This window comes from Chiloscyllium plagiosum, chromosome 4 (assembly GCF_004010195.1).
Source record: "Chiloscyllium plagiosum isolate BGI_BamShark_2017 chromosome 4, ASM401019v2, whole genome shotgun sequence".
NCBI lineage: Eukaryota > Metazoa > Chordata > Chondrichthyes > Orectolobiformes > Hemiscylliidae > Chiloscyllium > Chiloscyllium plagiosum.
In genome coordinates this window covers 10,363,013-10,369,348 of record NC_057713.1, presented here as the reverse complement: position 1 = coordinate 10,369,348, position 6,336 = coordinate 10,363,013, and the positions used below count along the sequence as shown (strand labels likewise).

Sequence of the window (6,336 nt, the reverse complement as noted above, 5' to 3'; positions counted from 1 at the left end):
CCACCCCCCCCTCTGACCTATCACCTCCATCCCCACCCCCATTCACCCATTGTACTCTTTGCTACCTTCCCGCACCCTCCTCTCTGACCTATCACCTCCATCCCCACGTCCAATCACCTATTGTACTCTTTGCTACCTTCTCCCCACCCCCACCCGCCTCCCATTTATCTCTCCACTCTGCAGGCACCCTGCCTCTATTCCTGATGAAGGGCGTTTGCCCGAAACGTCGATTTTCCTGCTCCTCGGATGCTGCCTGACCTGCTGTGCTTTTCCAGCACCACTCTGATCTAAACTTTGATAATATGTGTCATTTCCAGCAATACTGAAGATTGGTATTTCTAAATGTCTTAACAGGTGTAACTACCCTCAGTTACAGTACAAACAGCAGGTTAGACACCAAAAGACCTGAAATCACTGCCCCCATTTTCACAGATAGCAGGTGGGGAGGAGATAGTGCTGAGATAATGTCACTGGATTACTGAACCAGTGACTATACCATGAGAAGACTCTGCAGGTATGAATTCAAACCCAACACAGCAGCTACGGCATTTTCACTATGTAAATTAAATACATCTTGAATGTAAAAAGTTGATTGTTAGATCACCCCTAAATGCCTCTGAAAAGGCGATGGCGAGACGTCTTCACGACTTACTGTAATCCCAGAATGCTGTTAAAGAGGGAGTTCTGTGATTTTGACCCATCATCAATGAAGGAGAGTGATATACTTCCAAGTCAGGAGAAAATGTGGCTTGCAGGGGGACATACAGATGCTGCTCCTGACTTTCCAGTTTTAGTCTCAGGTTTGAATGGTGCTGAGGAACCTTGGTGAATTCCTGCAGCTGAAGGTACACGTTGCTGCTTTGTGTATCGGTGATGAAGTGATTGAAGATTGGGTGCCAGTCAAACAGGTTGCTTTGCCCTTGATGCTGTCCAACTTCTGTTTTGTCAACTCTTCCTTTCTTTTTAACTTTTAGATTTCTGTCATCTGCAATGCTTTATTTGAAGGCTGTGAGGTGAACGAGCTGGTCTCTCAAGCCGATCAATGCATTTTAAGAAAGAAAATCTATTCCCTTTGGCTAGTGGATCAATAACCAGAGGCAAAAGATTAAAAGTCATTGACAAGGGATCTCGAAGGGAGAGCAGGAGAATTTCTTTTCTTGGATAATTGTTAGATTATTTGCCTGTAAGCTGATTTCACAATTGATTTTCGGGAGAGTTGGAGGGAAAGTTGAGAATGCACAGAGGGTGGTGTGTGTGTGTGTGTGTGGAACGAGCTGCCAGAGGAAGTGGTGGAGGCTGGTACAATTATAACATTTAAAAGGCATCTGGATGGGCACATGAATAGGAAGGGTTTGGAGGGTTATGGGCCAAGTGCTGGCAAATGGGACTAGATTGGGTTAGGATATCTAGTCAACACAGATGAATTAGAGTGAAGGGTCTGTTTCCATGCTGTACATCTCTACCACTCTAATGAGGAATTTACAGACATATGAACAATCATTGGGAGTGGAATCAAGCATTAGGAGAGGCAGTCTGTACACTATGGACTGAATGGCCTTGTTCAATGCTGTGCTTTTTCACGTTAGGTAAGAGGAGAGTCAGACCAATGGAGCTTCAATACAAACATAACAATAGCTCTCCATGCTGTGCTTGGTTCAATTAGGGTTCATCGCTCACTTGCGGATATTTGGCAAACTGAGTGCATCCTACATCTCTGCAGAGAAAATATTGAAAGTGGAGAGGCCTGGGAAAAAAAAATACCATAAAGAAAAGCACAGTAAATGTGTGTTTAACTCAAACTGCAGATGGGCGATGCAGTAGCATTTGAAAGTTCCCTTTGAAAACTTAAACAGTTACAGCTGTACAGGCTGACACAACAGGGCTGAGAGGGGAAGGTCAATTGCTAATCTGTTTCTTATAAGAAGACATTTGTCAGCCTGATCTTCTGAGGTTAAATGTCGAAGCCTCTAATGGAACTCCTGATGGAAGCCAGGCTGAGGTCTGTTATAATGCAAGGTTTGTAATAGTCAAGTAGGCTACGAGAAGATTGGACTGAGCACAGTGATATTTTTATTGTTAATTTTTCAATCTCTTTCAGCTCAAGCACTACATTACAATTAAGTGATTGAGTGCAATCGGATACTATTTTAAATTTAATTCAGTGACATTGCAAAGGATGACAGCAAATCTGATACAGAAGTATTTCATCGCGGAGACTGGAAATCTGAAGGTAACATAGAAGATGTTGGAAAGCGCAGAAGGTCAGGCAGCATCTGCTGAGAAAGCATTTCAGTTTTGTAATCCATCATATCGCTGGCGTTGGATTGGGGTGGACAAAGTCAGAAGCCAGATAACACCAGGTTATAGTCCGACAGGGTTATTTGAAACCACAGAGCGCTGCTCCTTCATCAGGTGCTTCTCTTCAATTCACCTGATGGAGCAGCACTCTGAAAGCTTGCAGTTTCAAATTAACCTGTTGGATTATAACCCGATTGTGTGTGAATTCTGACTTTGTCTTTTGTTTAGATTTAGGGCCCTAGTTTTGGATTGGACGACTTCACTTTGTACCCCAGAGAAGAATTTGATGATATGGTTAAAGCTTTGGGTTCAGTAACACCTCATCAGATGCTGCTAGATCTGCTGAGTTTCTCCAGCACTTTCTATTTATATTTCAGAGATGTAATAAAACAAAGAACAGCAGATATTGGCAGTTATTAGTGCTCTGAAAGCTTGTGATTTCAAATAAAACTGTTGGACTATAACCTGGTGTCATGTGACTTCTGACATTTTTCCCTTGGTATGTTCATGCTATTTTCAGAGGAACGTTTTGCCAGAATCTTAAATTGTAGAGTACTATAAATCATGTATTAAACTGAGTCAAAGACTTGGGGGAGATGTAGCATAATTTGGTGTTGTGAAATATTCACTAGTTTTCAAGATAGCTAAATGTCAATGAATAGTGATTCATTGTAAAATGTGGTAAATGTAATACAATACAGTAAAATGTGAAATTGTCCATTTGGTAGAAAGAATAAAAATGAAGCATAATATCGAAATGTTGAGAATTTGCAGACCTTTAGATGCAGAGGGATCTGGGTGTCCTTATGCATGGATCACAAAATGTTCGTATGCAGATACAGCTGATAATAATGAAACTGACTAGACTATTTTCGTTTATCATGGGGGAACATGAAGATAAAACTAGGGAGGATTTGCTTCATTTCTATAGCGTACTATTGAGACCACATCTGGAGTACAGTACTGATCACTTTTATTTAAAGGAAGGATTTAAATGCATTGGTAGCATTTCAGGGAAGTTTTACCAGACTAATACCTGGAGTGAGAGGGATGTCTTACCAGGAAAGCTTTGTTTCTGGAAAGAGCAGCCCAAACCTTGTATGGTTACACCACTCGGCCCCTCAGCACCCCCCACACTCCCAAACTAATGATCCATTCCTTTGATTGCCAGCTAGTGCATCCCCTCTTGTATCACCCCCACCGTTGGGAGCTGTGCCTCTGCTATTGGGTGGGTGGATTAAGATTGGTATTGTTAAAGATGATAGAATGTCACCTGCAAGACGGCTAGAGAGAGCCACCTCCTCTTGGTCATGTGATCTTGCATCACTTCCTAATGATGATATAAACTATAAACAGACTCACTGTAACTCTTTACAGTTACAGCACCTTCAGCAGGTCAGAACCAACACTCTAGAGATCAGAACGCAGTCTGGTGGGTGGAGAGTAGCAGCTGTTACCGAGATTACAAGCTTACTCTAGATTTCTTATAGTTATTAAATTTCAGTCGTATAGGATTTTCATTTTGATTAATTTTTATCATTAAAAATGCAAAAAAAAATGCTTTTTTAAAAGTGGAGTTGTGTTTACAGAGTTTTTGGAGAGACCTTTAAAATAGTCATGAGAAACAACTTCTTTAACATAGATGTTCATGTGTGGAATGCATTTCCAGAGGAAGTGATGGGTGCAGGTACAGTTACAGCATGTAAAAGACATAAGATGTAAGTCTATAATAGGAAATGTTTGGAGGGACATGGGCCAAGCACAGGTGGGTGGGACTAGTTTAGTTTGGTATTATGTTCGGCATGGACTGGTTGGACCGACAGGTCTGTTTCTGTGCTGTATGACTCTATGACTCTACCTAAGGCTCTCCCCATCTATGTTTCCCTTTTTTCCCCCTGGGCCACTCCTCCACAAGCTCTTAGTTTGTTCGCATCTCTTTTGTCATGTTGGCAACAAATTAAGAATGAACAAGGGACTTCATTATTGTTCTCATTTGTACTTACATGCAGCATTGGCAATCTACTTCATTCTTCGAAGATCACTAAAAAAGAAAGAAAAAGCTAAGTAAATCTGTGAAACGATTTATTTTCATGAGCTCGGTACATCCCAAGAGCTTTACAACCAATGGGATCCTCCTGCGGTTATGAATGTTGTATAAACACAACGCTGTTACCCTAAGTGGAAGAAGAAGGATGAAGGAGACTTTCTACAATTATTATGGGTCTTTGGTGAGACTGCACCTAGAATATTGTGTGCACATGTGGTCTGAATATTTATGAGTGGACATGCTTACTCTAGAGGTGACACAGTAAGAGTTCCTGGAGTGATTAAGATTCCTTATGCTGAGAGATAAGTATAAACTGATATCATCAAGTCTTTGGACGAGTGAGAGGTGAACTCAATGAAACAAGGAGAAAGTGAGGACTGCAGATGCTGGAGATCAGAGCTGAAAAATGTGTTGCTGGAAAAGCGCAGCAGGTCAGGCAGCATCCAAGGAGCAGGAAAAAAGAAGTTTTGGGCATAAGCCCTTCTTCAGGAATGAGGAAGGTGTGCCAAGCAGACTAAGATAAAAGGTAGGGAGGAGGGACTTGGGGGACGGGTGTTGGGAATGCAATAGGTGGAAGGAGGTTAAGGTGAGGGTGATAGGCCGGAGAGGGGGTGGGGGCGGAGAGGTCGGGAAGAAGATTCCGGTCAAGAAGGCGGTGTTGAGTCCGAGGTTGGGACTGAGATTAGGTAGGGGGAGGGGAAAGTGATGAAAATAGGTGAAGCCTATTTTTGAGCAGTTGAGATTAGGGACATATTTTTAAGGTAAGAAGAGAGAAATGTCAAAAAGATATGCAGGGCAAATTCTTTACACAGTGGGTGGTTCACATGTGGAATAAATTTCCTGAGGACGTGGACACCATTACAATGGTTAAAAGACATTTGGATAAGTACACGACTAGGAAAGGTTTGGAGGGAAGAGCAAATTGCTGCTGGAATCTGTATAGCAAACAAAAAAATGCTGGGAATCACAGTGGGTCAGGCAGTATCCATGAAGAGAGAGCAAACTAAGAGTCTTCATGACTCTTCATCAGAGCTGGGGGTGAAGAGTCACCTGAATTTGAAACATTAGTTTGCTCTCTCTCCATGGTCTTGCCTTTAAGGCGAGCTTTTCATTCCAGATTTATTCTGAATTCAGATTTCACTGTTTACAACCGCTGTTGTAAAAACCCATCTGGTTCACCCCAGCCCATGAACAAAGGCAATCTGTTGTTCTTACCTGGTTCAGAGACCAGACCCTCAGCAATGTGACTGGCTCACAACTGTCATCTGAAATGAGATTAGAGTGGTGCTTGAAAAGCGCAGTAGGTCAGGCAGCATCTGAGAAGAAGGAAAATCGACGTTTTGGGCAAAAGCCCTTCATCATTCCTCTCCCTATAGCTCAAATGGTCTAACCCTGGAAACATCTTTGTAAATCATTTCTGAACCCTTTCAAGTTTCACAACATCCTTCCTATAGCAGGGAGACCCAAATTGCACGCAATGGGCAATAAATAGTGGTCTGGCCAATGATTTTCCAGCACCACTCTAATCTTGACTCTGATCTCCAGCATCTGCAGTCCTTACTTTGCCCTGGCCTCTGAAATGGACTATCCAGACATTCAGATCCTGGGAAATTAGCGTCATAGAGTCACAGAGATATAGAGCACGGAAACAGACCCTTCGGTCCAACTCGCCCATGCCGACCAGATATCCTAAATTAATCTTGTCCCATGTGCCAGCATTTTGCCCATATCCCTCTAAACCTTTACTATTTATATACCCCTCCAGATCCCTTTTAAATGTTGTAATTGTACCATCCTCTACCACTTCCTCTGACAGCTTATTCCATACTTGCACCACCCACTGTGTGAAAGGTTTGCCCCTTAGATCTCTTTTATATCTTTCCCCTCTCACCTTAAATTTATGCCCTGTAGTTTTAGACTCCTCCACCCCGGGGAAAGACCTTGTATATTCCTGCCCATCATGATTTTATAAACCTTTATTAGGTCACCCC

General features: G+C 42.4%; 1 long non-coding RNA gene across 1 annotated transcript in view; it reads right to left on the bottom strand.

Annotated features, from left to right (window-relative positions):
* The window catches only part of LOC122549532, a 9,413-nt gene extending 3,813 nt beyond the window's left edge, over window positions 1–5,600 (bottom strand). Inside the window, exons 1-2 of the long non-coding RNA XR_006311557.1 lie at window positions 5,561–5,600; window positions 4,302–4,339 (exon numbers count right to left, since the gene is read on the bottom strand). This is a non-coding gene — a long non-coding RNA (uncharacterized LOC122549532). The remainder of the gene's footprint in view (window positions 1–4,301; window positions 4,340–5,560) is intronic.
* Window positions 5,601–6,336: the final 736 nt, after the last annotated feature.